The sequence below is a fragment of the Aythya ferina genome, assembly GCF_964211825.1.
Source record: "Aythya ferina genome assembly, chromosome: 4".
Classification (NCBI taxonomy): Eukaryota; Metazoa; Chordata; class Aves; order Anseriformes; family Anatidae; genus Aythya; species Aythya ferina.
The window spans coordinates 73,647,802-73,667,475 of NC_140300.1; the positions used below are offsets into that span (position 1 = coordinate 73,647,802).

At 38.6% G+C, this 19,674-nt stretch overlaps 1 protein-coding gene across 6 annotated transcripts in view; it reads left to right on the top strand.

Annotated features, from left to right (window-relative positions):
* Positions 1–19,674, top strand: part of FAM241A (family with sequence similarity 241 member A) — a 274,989-nt gene that overhangs the window by 72,067 nt on the left and 183,248 nt on the right. Inside the window, exon 3 of one of the 6 annotated variants that reach the window (XR_014692314.1) lies at positions 9,707–10,849. The exons of 3 other annotated variants lie outside the window; for them this stretch is intronic. The gene's annotated coding sequence lies outside the window, so the exon portion shown is untranslated. Of the gene's footprint in view, positions 1–7,503; positions 7,895–9,706; positions 10,850–19,674 lie in introns of those variants that run through there. 2 more of the 6 variants (XR_014692315.1, XR_014692316.1) reach the window with 2 other exon arrangements.

Below are 19,674 nucleotides of genomic sequence, written 5' to 3' on the forward strand. Positions count from 1 at the left end.
CCTGCTTGATGACCTGTCCCTGGGTGTGTATGGAGGAGGGAGCTACAAAAAAATAGTAGTAGTAATTCCAGTTCACTTGTTAGTTTTCTCACTTTTATTGTCTCAATATCATTTTCTGTGAAGAGTTCAGAAACCAGTATAATTACATGTATTCACATAAAGCTAATCCCTCTTCAAACCTTTGCGTAGCTTATATTCTTTTTTGTTCCAAAGTTTTAGGATATCAGTACATGTTACTGTGTTGCTCACCTTTTTCCTGAATTAAGGTTTCTCTGAGTACAGGTGCCTTGTTATGGTTACTGTCTTCAGCACTGAAGTTGTTTGCCTCTGCATAAACTTATTGCTATACTCGTACTTTTGTTTGCCTTGGAATCTAAGCTGCAGTGTATTTATGCGAAGTCAGATGTTTGAGGTTCAATAACCTTTTCAAATTCCACTTGAAAGAAAATGTTGATCTCAAATTTTTCAGTTTGGGAAAGGAAGCACGTAACAAAAGGATCCTACTCTTACAATGCTACCACTTCTTTAGACTCTTCCCTGTAATAGTGTCATAGCCACAAGTCCATTTCTGCTTTTGTGGGATGTGAACCTGCACAAATATTGATTTGTTACCAGTTAAAGCAAACCTTTATTCACCTATACATTGGCACTTATAAGAGAAGTTTGTTGATCAGAAAATCTCTAAAGGCATTTTTTCCTAATCTCTGGTTCTTTTCTGACAGTTAGGAGGATCAGTGTTTAGATTATTTCCAGAGATGGGACAGCCCTTTCTGCAATGACTGGAAAATGTCAAGGGGTCATCTGAGAGTGCATCCACTGTTTGAGCCTAGCAGGAATGTCTTGGTTTTTTTTTCCTTTTTTTTTTTTTTTTTTTCCTCCTTTCACTGAGCTCATCACAACTGGTGTAAAAGTAAGGTGTTACAGAGCAGCTAAGGGTGTTTATGAACCTCAGCGCTAGATAAACTCAGCTGTAGCACTTGAGTCACAAACTGAGATAGCCCCAAGGCCAATAGGAAGCTTGTACCAATTAAAAGCAGTTTAAAAAAAAAAAAAAGGCATGGATATGAAATTTTCTATTTTTCCTTTCTCTTGGTGGGGGAATCATATATAATTCTGCATGTGGACCTCTAAGGGAATCTTAAATTAATTTGCTTTGCTGCAGTAACCATGGCAGAGGCAATGAATTTTAAAGAATTCAATCCTGATTGCCATAGCAAAGTAACTGTTACTCAGCCCTAGCTGAGTAACTGACTTACCCTGCTTGTAGGTTTACCCTCTTGTTTTCACATAATGCTACATATGTTCTTCTAAGTGTACTCTCTAATCAGAATGCACAAAGAAATGCTTTTAAATGGGTAAACAAACACAAAACCTTCCTGGACAAAAGAAACAAGAAATGGGTGATTTAGAGACAAGGATTGACCAGTAATAGGACATGAGATTTGGAGAAACATGCTCACAGGGCGTATGTAGCTCCACCAGTTTGTATTTCACAGCACCCCAGACTGGAACCTGATCTCAGAGCAGACAAACGGAGAGCGTGTGGTGATAGTAAGACTTGATGTGAGCGTTTTGGGTTTCGGCTGTGAGTGAATGAACTTCAGCATATAAAATGAGTAATGATACTCAACTTTGCTGCCATCAGCTATGTATCAGTTGTACCCTTTGTTCCTGATTTTGTATCTGATACAACAGCTGACTTCTGTGATAAACTTCATTGATCATTGAAGGGGTCACAAGAATATAGAAGTGAAGCGAATTTCTGTAAAGATTTCCACAGTAGAAGATTTTGTTTATTTATTTATTTTTCAGTATGGCGTTGCCTACAGTTGTTTGTTTTGTTTTTATAGCGGTTTGTTTTGTTTTGTTTTCTGATTTCAATTAGTTATTCTGCAGTGAGGGAATGAAGTTAAGAAAGTATTATTCATCAGCTCTGGCCTGACTAGTGTGGTAAATAGTGGAAAAAAAAAAAATAAGGTCCATTACAAAGGCTGCAGTTATTTTCTTTCAAAGCAAAGAGAGAACAGAAGAAGGAAGACTGTGAACTTGACTGACCTATGTGCTGCCTACATGCTTCCTCACCTAGGGGAACCAGCACGTTCTGCGTAGTCTCAAATCCCTGAAACAGACAAGTCTCGTTTGCTAAGAAAGAGGATGTTTCAAAAGTTGAGGAGTATGGTGTCACTCAGCTGCAGAAGTAGAAATGACATCTTGTGCCCAGCTTTGTGGTGCGCCCAGGAGGGTATGAAAGCCCTGAAAGAGTCACTTCCATATTTTAAGTTCTGTAATAGATCACTTCTTTATGATACCTTGTTTGAAAAAGGAGATAAAAAATATCTATTCGAGTTTATTCTTTGTACAGTCCTGCTGAAAGCTATGGGAATAAAGGTCATATACAAAAATGCTCTCTCTAGAAAATTGTGTTTCCCTCCCATTTTGGCTTTACCCTTTCTCTCCAGCCAGCAGTGATTTGTCTAAATGAAAAGCTAAGCAGGAGATCCCAGGAACTAAATTGCATGGCCCTGTTGGAAGTTATGATCAGAACTACTAGCTGTTAATAATGTGACTTGTATCTCAGCGGGATGCCCCAGGAAGTAGATTAGGATTGTTCTAAACATCATCTGGGAGGAACAACGGGGAACTCATGCTAAAAGAGAGTGCTAGTGACTTAACATAAACTCCCATAAAGGGCTTCAGGCAAGAATTGCTCTTAATAACTATCCCAATATTGAATTTGAGAGGCTCTAAATTCAGTTTGCAAGATTGCCAACACATGTTGAAGTTCTTCCCAGGACCTGGCACTGCTGTAGCTTCCCTCCGAAGAAATCAAACAGTAGTGGGCTGGAGAAAAGCTTTAAACCTGGATTTAATTTCTTGCAAATGAAAGAAATGTGTCTTTTTGAAAACTTTCTTCTTTTATACCAAAGGACAAAGAAGTAAAAGTCTCATTGTTTCCCTTTTAGCCTGGAGATCCTTTTTAGAATAAGGAAATGTGCTGTTCTTTGTTTAAAGAGCTTCTTAAAGAGGGAGAGAAAAAAAAAATATGCAAAGAAGCTAATGCTTAGACAAACCACACAGATTGAACAGGAAATAAATAAATATGTTACTACTTTGCTATGTTTGGTTTGGGTTCAAGAGCTCCAAGGAAGCAGACCCAAATGAAGCATTTCCTTGTCCCAAGTGTTACTGCTTGCATATTTGGTGCATGCATCGTTGTGGCTTTTAGGCTCTAATGTCAATGTTGTGTTGTCAATAGAGGAGCAGCAGCAAGTACCATCCTCAGTATGGATTTTTGGTGATGGCATAATACTTGTGGCTAGTGAGGCAGCAAGTGAATTATATAAGGCATGTGCAAGCTGGTGAAAACTTTCCCTTAAATCATAATGCCATGTATTTTACATATTCCAAGTAGGCAACAGGAAAACTATCTTAAGAATGATCTAGAAAATCCTAATGTGACTATTCTGATTATCCTGTGTATCTTCCCATCTTAAGTAAGATGTCCTAACTATTCTGGCTCCAACAGGACGAATCAGGGAATGTATGGAAAAAATTTCAAAGAAGCTTATATCATTTCTTTGAAGTCCCCAGTCTCGAGACATCCACATGTTAATGGCAGGTGCTCTGTGTGCAGTTAGGCAGTTCTCACATTCACAAAGCTTGGTAACATTTAGGTGTGTGTAAATGGAAGCAATTACTGCAGGGCAATAATTAATTTTTCTCCACAGCGAATTGCATAAAGGTTGGTTTAAATTTGATGACAGGCATTTTAAGAAATCTCTGATCTCTTTGCTGATCACCCCCAGCCCTACCTGTCAGTGTGGAATGGCAAGCCATCCCCTTGACAGAAATCCTATGAAAGGACATCTGTGCTGTGTGACAATGTCATATGGAAGGATTACTGGTTTAATAGAGTTGAGTTTTGCTCTTGCTCAAGCAGATGCATCTGTCAAGCAAAAAAAAAAAAAAAAAAAAAAAAAAAGGAACCATGTTTTATGGCAATAGTTTTCACTCTGAAATTTCCATGAAAAAGCAGCAATAAAAGAAAAAAAATATATAATTGCTGACAAATACATGGTTCATGTAGCTGTTGAAAAACAAATGGTAGCTACACTTGGAGTATAGTATGCATGACATTAACCAAGTATGACATTGAGAAGTTGGTACATCAGATGTAATCTTATTCGGCTGTAGCATAGACAGCTTCTAAGTACAGACTGAAAAACGGTATTTAAAAGATCACTTTCCAATAGGGCATCTGTGTCCTTCCTCTTTTTTGTGTATATATGAATGTGTACGTGCACAAATATTTTTAAATGAACTGAAGAAAAAAATAATAAACCTGCTTCTAAGGAATTGTATGACTTCAGAATTTGTCTATGCTGAATATTTCACTTCAACAATTACAGTATCTGCACATCCACAGAGAATGCGATGATTGTCTCATGTGTATGAAGGCCATGTGTGTGGTAAAGCACTGGTTTGTAGCCAGGCCTTTTGCTTAACTGAACTTATCAAAGACCATAATATCTAGAAGCTGGATCTTTAGAAACATTCATATAAACACGGTGATAGTGGAAAACAGATGCCTCAGCATCTACTGCAGCTGAGAATTCTCTTTTTCTGTTTTTGGATGAAAAAGAAAGTTTCCATGATTTTAAATAGGCATTTTTTTCAGGGAACTATATCAAAGTTTGCCCCAATAATCTGTGGCTGTTATTTATATCTGCCAAGGAGAGCTATAAATTCAGCCTTGACATGGTTTCAATAGTGTGAACCTCCAGATCTGCTCTAATCCCAAGATTAGATACTGAAGTGCTGCTTCAATTGTGCAGTATTATCACGTACTATCACTTGGCCCTATTTCAAACTGTAGCTTTATTGACAATACTTTCAAAGCTGTTGCTAAGTTGTGAGCACTCTGCTTTATCTACTGCTGCTTTTACAACTCCAGCTAGGTATACTTTCTCGCAGGAAGCACTATGCTAATAATAATCACCAGACAAAACGATGATGTGTGTTTGACCTTTTTTCATACAGGAGTCTTTGTTCCACTCACAGACTTTTTTGTGTCCTTGACAACATAAACTTATTTTTCCTTACACCCTCTTGTTACAGTCACTTGTACCTGTACAACTCTTCAAAGCAGCCCTGAAAAGCTGTGTATTCAGATCATAGCTCTGGCTACTCTAAGCTTAGCCTGTTTTGTTGGGTGGTTGCTCTTCCTTTCTCAAGCATCATGACTCATTACTACCTTCAGTCATGGGACTTTTCCAGACAGTGTGGTTGAACAAGTCTATATCATTTCCCATGAGGCATGCAAGCATTGCATGCAAAATACAGATGAATTAAATAGCAGATACATCCATTAATTTGGGTAGACCAGAAACTATGCTCAAGTTTTTTGTGCCTGCCTATTAAAAGTGAAAGGGGTGAGCTGATAAATTCCTGTGCCAGCTGCAGAGCAGCAAACTGCAGTTTGTTGAATTGTCTGGAATAAAAAAGGCCGAGGCTAGATTTTGAGAACCTGCCTGAAAGTGACTCTGTATCCTAATGTCCAATATGAATGGCTTCCAAAAAGAAGCTTCTGACAGAGCTGTGAACATTTTGGAAAGGTCTGTTAGCTGTTTCACTGCCAATGCATTTGAATAGGTTACAGGGAAAACCAGCGCTGCCTGATGTAGGGGATATTACTGAGATGATCACTTCAGGATAGAAATGTGGCTGCATTACTGCTCCTTTGAAGGCTTGGTGGCAGTTCTGGTTTCATTCTCTGTTAGTACCCCTAAATGGGTAACTGAGAGGAGGCCAGCAATCACCTCTGCCTCTGGTTACCCTCCTGCTTTTTCTCCTTTCTTCTTTATCTGGTCTACATGACTTCAGGGTAGGCACTGCTGCCCCTATGTTTCATTTATACAGTCTATAACACAATTGCGACTGTGTTCTGCCACCTACGTGAATAAAAAGCAGGAACACCTTGAACTGTTTTTGCTGTTCTTATACCTCATCAGCAGGTTGGAAGTCTACTCTCAGACTTCATTCCAGGGCTGAAGTTTGCACAGATGTGTGCTTTAACAACAACAGATTTCAACTGAAACAAAGAGTACTGATGCTGCATTTTCCTTTGCCAAATGCTTTAGCTTGGTGTCTCCCACAGCTTAGAAAAGTAAATACTGATTCAGAGAAACATATCACTTGCACTTCTTCCATGTTTTTAGACTAGGAGCCTTACAAGATACACACTTAACTAGTGTTGTTATGCCTCTTCTCCAAGTAGTGTAAATTTGCATCATATTATGTGTTGTTGTTTTTTTTTGTTTGTTTGTTTTGTTTGTTTGTTTGTTTTACATGGCTTTCATAGCAAGTGGTTAGGAACTTTTAAAATCATGGTTTCAGTCTAGGTTAGCACTCATTGACATACATGGTATTGTTTTATGAAGCTCTGAGTAAGCAGTTTTCTCCATAAACAGAATGGCTGGAAGTATTTATTTTTAATGAAAGCTGAAACCCTCAATATCAACTGAGAAGCCTGCTGTGTTCCCAAATCAGTCCTCTGTACTCTCCTACCTATTGGGAATACTGCCAATAAGCATAGCCTCATATGATACATACAGGATTGGCTGGTGTACTCAACACAAAAGCACTTTTCTTTATCTTGATTTTCTTCACTTGTGAATAATTGAATTTCCTATATATATTGGTGAATCTTTTTGTATTTTTCATTCTACGGTCTTATTGCTATGCTACTGCACCACAAAAACAATTTAGAGCACTATCTTTTAGAAGCTTTTCAAAGCAATTGATTCTATCCAGACAGAGTCTGGTCTATATTTTCTATAAAGTGTATGATAAAACCAAGTAACACAAAAAAGGTATGTAAAATCAAGCTGCTTATCAGTGAAAAATATTCCTTTGCATTTTCCGTTTATATAGAGTAAATTCTGCGAACAGTTGTTTATAACTTTACACCCAAATAGATGTATAAAAGCCATAACCTAAAGTCTTAAGCAGCTTGGTTTTATACATATCAGAGTGCTGTTGAGCTCATGGGAAACATGGATCGTAGCCAATGGCCCAGCTTCACTGTAGCCATCTGATGGCTACAGAATCCAGTTATATTGCCTCACATACAGAGTGGATTTAAAAAGTTTTGTGTGAAGGATGAGGATTCCCTGTACATCCTGAATTTGTTGAGAAGTATTGTTGGCTTTCAGGTGTATCATCTGTGAGTTGGCCATTTAGGAAGTATATATTGAGATTCATATCTAAGGATACCGTGCCACATAAAACAAGTCCTTTGACTTTGATGGTTGTTAGAAAGACAACCAAAGGAAATAGTTGCATGAAGGATGCTGGGGGTGCAAGGAACCTTGGGTTCACAGATTTCTCCAGAACATTGGCCGACAGTCACAAATAGTCCTGGCAATCTGCACCAGCCAAGAGAGGTCCAGGTGCAACCATTTCTGACTTAAACACTCAAGACCAATCAGTGTTCAAGAAAAGCTTTTCTCTATGTTTTTCAGAATGCTCCTGCTACATTTTTGTGACACGGGGCTGAAAAAGCTGTAAACGAAAGGAATATTTCTACAGGCAGAGCAGATGGTGACTGTCCAGGAGGTTCTTACTGTACTGAAGGAGTTGATCTGTGTGCAAGCATAATGGACTGTATGATGATGGGAGCAATTGTAGATGGTTGCAGTTACCTCAGAAGAGGTTGTAACTTTATCTTCACTTTCCTGTAGCACAACAGACATCTACAGACTAGGTCCTTTGTGATGCCACTACATTATACAGTGTGTAGTGTCCGTATGTATCTGTTATTATGGATGTCAAAATAATTCTACAGAAAAATGAGACTAAAGCAGATATGTAAACTGAAATCTCTTTTTTTCAACTCTTCTGTGTTGCTGTGTTACTATGATCACTTGTGTTTGTTGCAAGAGCTCACTGTGCACTCTCCATTTGTACATGTCAGTATTTAAAACATGGTGGGGGTAGGAAAGATGCATGGAGGAAGCAGAACAAATAGAGAACTCATGAGTAATTTTCTTAAATAGTTAAGTTTGTTAAGTGTTTGTTAAGAGGTGACATTACTAGTTCAGTAAAATAATGAAGCTGAAGGGTCTTGCAGCCAAAATTGCTGTTACTACATCAAATGCAAAATACTGAGCCACATGAAAAACAGAAACATTTGACTGTGGACTGGCATGATGGAAGGGATTGTCAAGGAGAAACTTTTTCCTACAGATGAAAAAGGCAGGAATGAAGTCAGACTCGCAATAGCATGTTTTTCTGAGAGACTTGGGGAAGTGGCCTGAAGTGGGGATTATGAACCAAAGCTCAGAGACAGATAAGAAAAGGATAAAAGAGAGTGTGTGTGTGCATGGAGCACAGAGAATTGGAAGGACAACTGAACACCTATTTCCTACTTGCAGTCCCTGGCAGGAACTTCCAAAACTGGTAGGAAGAAGCCTTATTTTAAGAAAAACAAACATGAAGTTTCTAGCAGAGAGAAGAACTGTAAAAGTGTTACATCTAAAGACAGCAAGCAATTGCTGAAATAAATCTGACCTTAATCAGTTGGAGTCACAGAAAAATCCCATGAGTTTTTATTTTTGGATGTAGTGGGGAAGACTTAAAGTACTGCCATACTACTGAACTTCACAAAATAACGTAGGTATCAAAGGCACTATCCTTAATAAGGACTTGATAAAGAAAAGCCTTTAGCTTAAAAGGAATATACTGAGAAGGGGATATGCTGGAATTTTCTAGTTATACCCTGAAATGATAGATTGTTTAAGGTAATGCAATGGCAGCAACATGGGATTCTGAGAGGAAAGGGAAGTAGCGAGCTCTGCTGTAATTCCCCTAAAGCTCCGACAAGTACATGAGCTGTGAAGGCTGTGCTTCCAACCTAGGCAGGCTTGTGCTTAATTGGTGGAGTGGATCTGCAAGTTCTCTTCCAGCCAGCTCAGTGTTTCCTTAAAGAAAACAACCCAGTAAAATAAGGACCTGGTCCTGTGAACACCTTCAAAGAGAACAATCATACTTGTTTCCCTGACACAAAAATGAATATTGCACTCAGTAGTGTTGGTCTCAGAATGAAAATCTCTCACCATCACACACTCATTCAAGATGTCAGAACCAGACTTTTTAAAGACGACATGAAATGTTCCTTAGTTATAAATTATTAACGTTGTTAGACTGTTAAACAAAAGAGGAAAATAAAGAGTTACTTTGAAGATATTTCCAAACTTGTAACAACAGGTTTACAACACAATAGCCCTAAAGGAACGGATCTGTATGATTTAAAAAGTAATATTAGCTAAAGCAGTCATTAGATATGTCACAAGGCTAAGAATAGCTCTGTAATCATCATTCTGTCAGCATGTGAAGAGATAGGATTTCACAAGGTCACATAAGAACTTCAGTCAAAAAAAAAAAAAAAAAAGCAGCCTATACAAGAAAAGTAACATAGTAAGGTTCTGGGGCACTTGTTGAGGTTTCTGCTTTCAGGAGGAAATTTCCGTTTTATTTCATTGTTGTATTACATCATTAACACAGTAATACAAACCTAGAAGTTACTGTGAGTCTCTGCCTTAATGGTTGTCTGTAGGAAGGATGCTTTGTTAGCCTGTGAAAGATGACCCCAGATGACATCCTTGTAACACGCTTTTTTTCTGCATGTGCCTCCCTCTTCTGCCAGATCTCCATCTGACCTCCTCTTGAGGACAGGCCCTGACATGACACGGACACGTCATTTCAACTTGCTGCTGTTACTCATATGCGTTGTGCATGTACAGGTGTCCATATATGATGAGAGCACAGGAGTCCTGGCTTCAGTGTGAATAGTAAAATGAGTCTGGAGACAGACTGTTTGCTATGTGACAATTTTAGATTTATAAGCAACATGAAACTTCATATGAAACTGAAGTAAGGAACGGCTGATGTGAAGTTGTACTTGGTTTTGACTCTTGCTAATGCCACCAGATTGGAGCATCTTTTGCCAAATCCTCTGGTAGCCACCTTCTTGCTTCTTCTCATCCACTCTCAGTAAAGAAGACTGTGGGGAGGAAAAGGATCAAAGCTGATTTACTTTGTCTTGTGTCCTCCCTCAGCGAAAATGGCACTTTCTAGCTCACCTTCTTCTTTTACTCCTTCTTCCTCTGCAGGAAAATTGAGTTGCTTTTTCTTGGGTGGGGTTGTTCGATTTTTCAGTAGATTCAGTTCAACTCTGGATTTTTACTAACAAATTTTTACTATAAAAAGTAGTAAACTAAACCAACTTTGAATCTGGTGAAGGTGAGCATATTTTTAAGTAAGCTATAGCCACTTAGATGTTGGTTTCCTATAATTCCCCTAAAATTATTATTAACCTTTCCAGTTCTAAAATATGTAATCTTCATGCGAGTTTTAGTTCTGGAATCTTATTACAACATTTTACAGCAGTTCTTCATCCAAATATAATTATGTAATGATACCTCTTTTCTTTTATTTTTCAAAGTCTCTTTCAGAACTGCATGGCTTTTTAGGCTTTGGTCTATAATTCCAGTTCAGAAATTACAAATTGATTTAGAGACTCTAGTGTCCATCTGTGTATTTTTAAGTGTTGTACTAGCTGAAGTCTGAGTGCTGTAACGCGATAAGTAACCTACTTACCCTTTAACTTTATTACTTTAAAAAATGGCTAGTGCTCCAGTTTGTGGGATGTTGCATAACACAAGACTCCCATGTATGATTTATGACATTGACATCACAGACTGTGCTGGTTAATGTCAGCCCTGGTCTGCTGTTTTATATCAGCAACTATCAAGCTTATTCGTTATCAATAAATAAGAAATGCCAAATAGTTTCATTTAGTTTTCGTGAAAAATGTTGTATTTTTTATTTTGAGCTATAGGTATTAATAAAATTATCTGATTATATTAATCAGGGAAGGAAGAAAAACAAAGGAAGTAACTTGGTTTTCATAGTGTTTATTCTCACTGGCAAGCCCTTTTTTGCCTTTCTGCCCCCACATACCTTCTTTTGAGACTGAATTCATTCCACACAGATGTGAGTACTCACTGATGGTGGTATTTTTCAGTTTGTGAGGTTACCCTGTGTCCATCTGACCCTGCACAAGTTAAAGCAGTTATTGGAGCTTTCCAGTACTGGGGGGATAGTCCATTCTTCCTCCAGCCATCTCAGAAAGCTCTTCCTGCAGTCTTCGCATCTGCAAACATGCCCTGCTGGGTCCTTTGGGAGCAAACAGGGAAAAGACTGTGCTGTGACTATGTGCTGAGTAGTATCGTGTATTCATCGCGTTTTCAGCTTCAGTTCATGATCAACAGAGGTTCAAGATGTGCTGCACTTAGAATTTCTCTTAACCCAGCCCTAGGGGTGACCAGGGTGGCACCCTCGTGTCAGGTATCTGCACGTGTGCTTGCAAGCACTTACCTGTGTTATGTAAGTTGAATGTCAGCATGGCTCTTCTCATAATATGATTTCTTTTGAATTACTGCAGTTTACTGCCAGAATTTGATGCAGTAGATCAATGACACAGTTTTTCATGGCACCATTGCAGTTATTCTTAACATTTGGCTAGGACTGTTAGATTGGACTATGGACAGATGCCCTCTTCAATATCCAGTTAAATCTGAACTTCATTTTGTCTGTTTTCCCTCTCCTCCCCTCCCCTCTCCCTGCAGCTCTTCCCCTGAAATTCAGTGTGAAATTAAATGGGGAAAGGCAATAACTTTTTTTCAGTCTCCTTGAGTCAGTGAGAAACATTGCAAAACATAGGAATCAGAAGTCTGTCCTGAATCACACCATTTAAGTAACTGAATATAAGCAAATTTCCATCTATCTGAACTGCACTTTGATGATTTTTTTTTTCTATTTTTGTATTGTGTCATAATTTATTTACATCCTAAATGTGAAAAATTGAGATTCTTAGGTTCCAGGTGTGTTTTTGTTTGGTTGGTTTTGTTTTGGTTTGGTTTTGTTTTTAGCAAATTTCTCCTGTGGTTCAAATATGATTCCAGTCCTTCTCCAGAATGTAGTTTAAAATTTCATAACTAGAAGTCAAAATAACTTAAAACTTGGTGGGGGGGACACATCGGGCAGGTGAGCTGTCTGCTCTGGTTGAAGCTGCTTTGGGTTGGGACATTGGACAGCAGACCTCCAGAAGTGCCTTCCAGCCTCAGCCATTCTCTGATTCAGTGTCCGCAACAACACAGCTTGAAGGCAGGGTTTCTAAACAAGATGTTTCTCTCATGACTTTTGTCTTCTGTCTGTGAAACAGTCACTCAAAAACTAGCCTTAATGCTCTCAGCAGTATTAATTAAACAGCTTGGATGAAGACATTTGAATGATTCCTAGAGGTATTAGTTACAGAACTGAATTATGCCCTAAAGCTCTTTGATTATGAGTGTTCCTTGAGATTAGAAAACTTTTGGATCCTGTAAATAATTACCAATCATCTGCTCACAAACAGGTAAACTAGTTCTAGAATGAACCTGCCCTGTTATTTGCAGGTATTTTCTTGTTCATTATTTAACCAACTTTGGTATGTGGGGTTTTCATAACATAACATAAGGACTAGATCATGAGAATGTATTATGCATCCAGATGTATTTTTGCAAGTCCATAGGGCTAGTCATGTGGACTCAATTATTTGCAAAAGCTTTTGCAAAACATAGCAATGATGACAAATATTCTCCAGGATTGGAGAGCAGTTTTTTTGTGTTAATAAAGAGAAGATACATTGCTTAATAACAAAGATCTTGAACTTTCATGAATAAAACCCTTAAACATGAAAGGGGTTGAAGTGTGTAGTACAGAAAAGATAGGAATTGAATTCAAATAGGAAATCAGCGTGTTTCTTTCCTGTCATCTTCCATGATTTTACAGTTTCTCTACTTAAGGAAGTTACTGTGTAGTTAGGTAAACTGCGCATGCATGAAGTACCAACTATGATATGTTTGCTTCCCCAGAGGCGCACGTAATAATAAGATTAGTTTCAGGTAGCAGGACTTATCCCACTTTCAATACAGAATAAACAGATCTGCAGAGCTGCTCACACAGGAAATGCGTACATATCATTGACAACCCTGGAAATTCGTGCTGAATCACAGAATCACAGAATTTTCTAGGTTGGAAGAGACCTCAAGGCCATCGAGTCCAACCTGCAACCTAACGCTAACAGCCCTCCACTAAACCATATCCCTAAGCTCTACATCTAAGCGTCTTTTGAAGACTTCCAGGGATGGTGACTCCACCACTTCCCTGGGCAGCCTGTTCCAGTGCCTCACAACCCTTTCAGTGAAGAAGTTCTTCCTAACATCTAACCTAAAACTCCCCTGGCTCAACTTAAGCCCATTCCCCCTCGTCCTGTCACCAGGCACGTGGGAGAACAGGCCAACCCCCACCTCGCTACAGCCTCCCTTGAGGTACCTAAAAAGAGCGATAAGGTCACCCCTGAGCCTCCTCTTCTCCAGGCTGAACAAGCCCAGCTCCCTCAGCCGCTCCTCATAGGACTTGTTCTCCAGGCCCCTCACCAGCTTTGTCGCCCTTCTCTGCACCCGCTCGAGCACCTCGATGTCCTTCTTGTAGCGAGGGGCCCAAAACTGAACACAGTACTCGAGGTGCGGCCTCACCAGAGCTGAGTACAGGGGGACGATCACCTCCCTAGCCCTGCTGAGTTCCTGGAGAATGAGTTCCCCACGAAGACAAATGTTTGTAGAATAGGCTCCTTGCAGCAGAAACCTATCTTTGTCTGTGAAACAGTGTGCTTACCAAAGTTTTGTATGCTATTAACTAATAATATTGTTTTCCTTTGACTCTACCTTAATTATGTTGCCATTTTTTGCCATGCATTCGCAGCTATTGTATTTCACATACACATCCACTGTAAAAGAATTTCATTCAGAAGCCTGTCACAGTACAAGATTATTGGAGTTGACTGTGAGATTAGAGCATTACCTACAAATGTGTGCTTTACTGTCACTGGTAATAATATGCAATCATGGCTTAAAACGGGAAGCAAACACAAGGAAATTATTCTGTAGATACAGACTAAAGCCAGTTACTCAAGTTGCTCTTCATTTATTTGTATAGAAAAGATTTGTTAAAGCTTCAGTTTTTGACAGTAAAGAAGGCAGATATATGTGCATATATATATATATATAAGTATGTATTTAAAACGTATATATGGAAATCCTTTGAATCTCTATGTATCATTCTTATATCTGCAAACCATACATCTGTATGACAATATAGAAGTAAATCGCTTAACTATGAGAAAGGACAAAAAAAAATCAAATTTAAATTAAATATTCTTGTCCATTCTTTACTATGAGAGAGCAGTGCAAAACCTGCATAAAAACTTCTCATGCAGCTTGATAGCACTTATACTAGTCTTGCAGGATAGGATTTCATTCAACTGGTGTTAGTCCTTTTATATGATTCCTTGTCAATACTATTGTCGTTCACTGTTTCCACCTTCAAAGCACAGGGCATTTAGGCTGGTTGCGTCCTGTCGCAAGAAAGTAGTGTCCTAGTTATAAATCTCCATCCCTCACCAGTCTGTTTTTGTGATGAGAGTGAATTTCTAGTTTACAGATTTCACTGAACCTATTTAATTCATGGGGGGCTGTGACCTGGCAGTGCAATGTTTGACAAAGGCCATAATTCATTCAAAACCCACGTAGGTTTTATTTAGAAATGCTGACTTTTGAGAGGAATTAAAGGGAGCAACCTTCCTAAATCATTTCTAAAGTACCCCCATAATGTACTGCTTCTTTAACATCCAGAAAAATCTTGATTTGTGTTTACATGATTTCTTGATTAGTTTGTCCAAAAATTATTCAGCTTCTTCTATAAATTAAACAGAACTGCTACCTCTGGCAGAAATAAGAATTAATGCATTTTTTCATTCCAAACTGAAACTTGATATTTTGCTTGTATCAGTGAGTGGATTTTTTTATGTCTGTTCAAATTTAAATCAGAAACTAGAGGTAGTGTACAATCTATTGGCAGAAATGCACAAAAGCTATTGACAGAGCATGTATCTGAGGTCCTCAGTTCATAAGGCATGAGCAAATTTCATTATCTGGATACTTTGTGAAGCTAGCCAGACTTTCACAGTAAAATCAGCAAAAATGAAAAGTCTGCACAAAGTTACTGTTATCACTCACACACACGGTATTTTAACAGATATGTAAGTATGAGAAGTGGAGAAACTATGCACAAAACTACATTCATTCACTTTAAATTCATTGTGAAAAACAGTGTTACACTTAGCAATGGCAGACTGTACATCACTCCATTAAAAGCAATATAGCTTGTTTAGCTTAGATTATGTTTGCATTAAAAGAATTTGTGTTGCCAGAAAGGTGAGTTAAAATACAGTAAAATGAAATTAATTGGCAGGTGTGAATCGGTTGATCTTCTACATTTACAGACATTTCACAACAGACGCAGTAGTATTTCACAGCAGCTCTTTTTCAAATATGAACAAAAGGCTATGTAGAGGGAGGATGGCCTTTTTATCTTCATGGTCAAAAGCTCATAGATTTATTTTTAGACATGATCTGTATGGAAAAATGGCCTAAAATTTCCCCCAGGTGCCAGGTTGTGAGTGGTTCTAAGGCAGCAGGAGAATTTTGTTAAAGGAAATATTGTGGTGAATGCATGAAACACTTCACTAGAGTAAAGATGGGGGTGGGGGAAAGTGAAGGGAGGAGAGAGAGAAATGTACAGCTAAATGTCTCTGTCTCCTAAACACTCACAGAAGTGCTGTTTGAAATTGAGCAGAAATGGGCAAGCCCCGCATTCCTCCTGTGGTCATAGAGCTTCCCACTCTTCTAATGCACTCCAGTAGACTCGCGGAGTTCAGCTGCCACTGCAGAGCTCACATCTGGTACGGACAGCATGCTTTAATAATCCTAGAAATAACTTCGAAATATCTACTCATCTTAGAAGCGGTTTCCCCTTGAGACTGGGGGCCATATTGCCCTGCAACAAGGCCCTGCAGTTTTCGATCGATTTTTGGTGCACAAGTGTTATATCAGACATGGTGCAGCTACTGTGCATCCCCTGTGCACTTGTGTGGGAGGCTGGATTCCAGAGCTGTACCCTGCAGGTTTCCAAGCAGGACTGTTTCCAGCTTTCTGAAGGTGCTAGGCACCAAGTTTCTGCAGAAAACTAATTTGCAGTGAAGCCAGCCTCCACATGACATGCCCTATGTCCAAGTGCCCAATGCTGATTTGGGGATGCAGTAGGCCAAATTTATACTTCCCTTTGGTTCATTAAGATTCTTTTCGCCTTCTAATCTCTCAAGTCAATGAGGGTCTGATTCTACCCATTTATCACGCTACACAAACACTTTAGCCTAGCCCAAAACCATGCTGGGAGGTGTTATTTCTAGGAGGGGAAGTAGACCTATGCTCTATTTAAGTGCTCCTGAGTTCTGTCACAAAAGGGGGCCTTGCAGGTCTGCCAATCGAAATGACATGATTATTAACATTTTTGTGTTTATTTTTCCAATTATATTATAATTTATACATTTAAGCTGAAGCAGTAAATAAAGATATTCAACCTATGCATAGCTGAGAACCAGTTACTACTTAATTATTGAATCTGTTTTCTTTTTGTTATTAATCACTGCTTAAGTCAGAAAATATCTAATCCAGAATTAGATTTAGATTTTGCTGACCTCAAAGCAGGAGAGATTTTGAGGTATCGGTTTTGTATGAGTTTATTCTTGACTATGATAAAAATGCAGATCATGCATCCAAAGTCAATGAATAACCAAGGTTTACAGCATAAGAATAGTGGGTTGTGAAAGCTGAAATTATTGTCCCGTATCCTTCCACAAATCTGTAATGAAATCAGTGGTGCTTCATAAGTACAACTGAAGAAACAACTGATTCTTAGCTCACAAAATCAGAATCCTTGATGCAGTAAGTCTTTCTTAAGAATTAATTTATGATTACTCAACAAGCCCAATTTTGCAAAAAGCTGCTAACTGGCTTATGGTGTGTATGATTAAAAAATAAAAAAAATAAAATAAAATAAAAGAGGTTTTGCAAGCCTATAAAGCTTGCCTACAAGGCAACATAGTAAGTGTTTAAAGGATTAGGCCCTGAACTAGGATAGTTCCACATTTAAGCAAGAATACATCTGGTAGACAGAAAGAAAACCTGCATATATATTTACCCAGGAGGACGTGAACTGAGCTGAAGGTGTTGCTAGGCCGGTGATGAAGTGGAGAGCTTGGCCGCGTGAAGGTTTGGCTTTCCTTTAAACTTGGAATAAGACAATTCAGAATGGACTGCGGAATTGAGCTAATGAAAAGTATGCACTCGAACGTCCTGTGTGTCAAGAGGAGCGCAGGATCCTTGCACTGGGGGAGGAAAGAATTTGGCTGGCCGACTTGCTGAACGGAGCCATAGCAGCACCTGTGGGAAGCTTTGACTTGGTGTGCAAGAATGGCTGTGGTATGTACATCACAGCTCAGGACACATGGAAACAGCACACTGAAAGGATGGCTTGCACTTGTTTAGCGAAATTAGACCTGTCTCAAGCTGCCTGACAATAATTTATAAGAAACACTGATCCTTCAGAACCTGTGGATTTGGATTTCCACTGGAATCTTGTCTGGTAAAGATTTAAACTTGATAAGGAGCCAGAGCACAATCCGTAAACTTTCCTCTTTCTCCAAATCAGTGTAGAGACTTGGATTTGTTACCTACCAGGGTCATTTTTCTACTGGTAATGTGCAGTGATGTGAGAACTGTGCAGACTGATCATTGCCCATTGGATGGCCTTTGCTCAATGGAATTTTCCTCAAAAATGGTAACGCTTCTCTAGAAGCTCATTTTGTGTGTGTCTGTTATTAATAACAGTCACCTATAGCTGAGAAACTCGGGTTTGTAAGAGTAAATGGCCTAGTGACAACTGTTAGGAGAAAAGGTCGAACGGGACTGATAAGTTAATGTTTCTTATAGATAATTTTAGTGTTGTGTGTGCTTACATTTCTTATCACCTCCAAACACACACTCCTTAATATTTCTTGATACGTTGGAGCTGCTCAATGAAAACATGAGCTTTGCTGCATGCAAGTTTTCCATTAAAGCTTCTGCTTTCCAGTTATTTTGATGAGAGGTTTGGGTTTGTTTGTTAACAAGGCTTCTACATTTCACCTGAAAGATTAAAAACTGATCTTTCCAGATCTTAAAAAGACTAAAATGCCCTAGTCTCCTGCAAACTAAACTGAATGACAAGAGAAGTTAATTCCACAGTGTTGTATACAAAAAGAAAAAATATGACATTTTTTGTATGCTTTCTGTCCATCGGTTCTGGTTGAGAAAATATGCCCCTAAAATCTTAGCCTTTTCTGTATCAATTGCTATTAAATCTATGAGCTATACCTTTAGAAATCACTATATCCTCTACAGGAGAAAAGGGATCATCTGTTTGTTGTGTTGCATCAGATCTGAACTCTTACCTGGAGTCATATGCCTATGTAACTTAATTAAAAATTTGCTACTAGACAAAACAAATTGTGCTAGAAATGGACTTGAAACACTTCTGCTGAACTCTTATATCTTTTATCATAATTAAAAACTAACAGTTCATGATTGGTCGCAGTCTGTGGCATAAATCAGAACACAAAGTTACATTGTTTAGACATTCAGCATTAAAAGTTATTATACATTATAGTTTTTCATACTGAAAGCAAATTATAAAACTGTCTCCTTTATTTGTGGCAAACAATGTTTCATTTCTGTCATTGAGTCTTTTGATTGGAGTGTCTTTGGAGAAGAGAAATTCACCTGAAATTCAATGGGATAAATCAGTCTGGTCCAAAGTGCTTCACTGAGTGATCTGTGTACTAAGAGTTGCAATATGTAATTCCAAGAGGAATTTTTTGATTCTTAGAAGCTACTGTGTTGAAAACATTGCAAGTAAAACTACCATCCTCCACAGCAGCATGTATTGTAGGCCAGTTTTTCTGGAAGTTAATGCATAGTAAACTTACAGTTAAGTGTTCTTTGTAACTGAAAAAGGAAAGGCTTCATTCTGAACTGTCAAATTAATGTCCAGATGAAGTAAATAGAAGTGAGGAATTTTATCTTTATGAGAAGATGTGATGTGATGGATGCAAAGAAAAATATTTACATAATAGGCAATATCCAGTTACCAAAGAGGTGGAAATGGAGGAGGTGGAGCAACAGGCGATTCTTAGATTGGAAACACCAGGATCTTCCCTGAACTAAACTCCTACCTGCTACTAGCTCAAAAGCTGAAATTAATGTCATCTCCAGCCTTTTCTGTGTTTCCTCTGCGTTTCTGTGCTTCAGCTTCATTACTCTTTTGTAGCTTTGTTGATTTTCCTGAAATTTTGTTCTGTGATAAGTCCAGTTTATGTTCCCATTCTGACTTCTAGAGCTTTCCCCACCTGCCATATTTTTGTGTTGTGGGGTTTGGTTTTTGTGTGTGTGGTTTTTGTTTTTTTGTTTTTCCCTATATATGACTGCATAGGCTGATAAACTTACACTATTACACTGTAAATGTAGGAGAGGAAGCAGATCTTCAGTAAGCTTGTGCTTTTCTTTTCAATTTGATCTTGTGTCATCTGATGCAGCCCACGTTTTTCCACATGACATGCAGTATAGGAACGGGTAC